This window comes from Lynx canadensis, chromosome C1, assembly GCF_007474595.2.
Source record: "Lynx canadensis isolate LIC74 chromosome C1, mLynCan4.pri.v2, whole genome shotgun sequence".
Taxonomy (NCBI): Eukaryota; Metazoa; Chordata; class Mammalia; order Carnivora; family Felidae; genus Lynx; species Lynx canadensis.
Window position 1 is genome coordinate 176877691 of NC_044310.1, and position 1093 is coordinate 176878783.

The window sequence follows — 1093 nt, forward strand, 5'->3', positions numbered from 1 at the left end:
TTCCTGCTCAATTAGTAATACTCTTCCAAGCACCTAAGCATAAATAAAGTGTCACTGAAATACTAGGGAGAGCACAGGAAAGGGCTGTGCTTGGGTTTTGCTTCCTGTCTTGAAGGGAAAATCTGCAGCTCTAGCCTTTGGCAGAACATTTAGAACTGTCAATTTTATGCATAATTTAGCCAAATTCACATACTTTCAATAGTATTCTTATGTTGCTTATGAGAATTAAAGCCTGGGACACCGTGTGCCCCCTCCTACTCTCTCTCACACTCCTTCTCTCACACGTGCACACACCCCCTCTCTCACACATGGGCATGCACACTCAAATATTCTCTATTTCTCTCTCTAATATCCTCACATACACACTCCATTTCTATCTGTAAGGTAGAGGGGATAAGGAGGTTTCTGTAATTCTTGCAATTTTTACACTTCAAAAACTAGGAGTAGAGTTAAATATGGACAGTCCTTATGTCTACTAGAATCCCATATTGAATGTCCTCTGAGGTGGATGTGGACCTCTTTTCCTATTCTCTTAAGCAGCATTGGTAAGGTCGGAGGCCCCCATCTGAAGGCATCCAGCTCTCAGCTCTGACTTCTTTCCGCCTCGCGCCCTCTGGGGGCCAAAGGATATTTCTGCAGCATCTTCTATTTTTTTTTTTTTTTTTTTTTACAATTACAATGAAAAGAACTGTCCAACTCTTTTTAATAGTATTGTTCGCATACAGCAGATTCAATCATTACTGATAATTGAGTTATAGTGTTTAAAGCCATCTTTATGCTTTGTGATTGACTGTTGGCTCTCAAGCTATATATTCTTACCACTTGCAATGTTGTTTTAATGGTTGATTTTATTTTATTTATTTTTTTTTTAATTTTTTTTTTCAACGTTTATTTATTTTTGGGACAGAGAGAGACAGAGCATGAACGGGGGAGGGGCAGAGAGAGAGGGAGACACAGAATCGGAAGCAGGCTCCAGGCTCTGAGCCATCAGCCCAGAGCCCGACGCGGGGCTCGAACTCACGGACCGCGAGATCGTGACCTGGCTGAAGTCGGACGCTTAACCGACTGCGCCACCCAGGCGCCCCTAATGGTT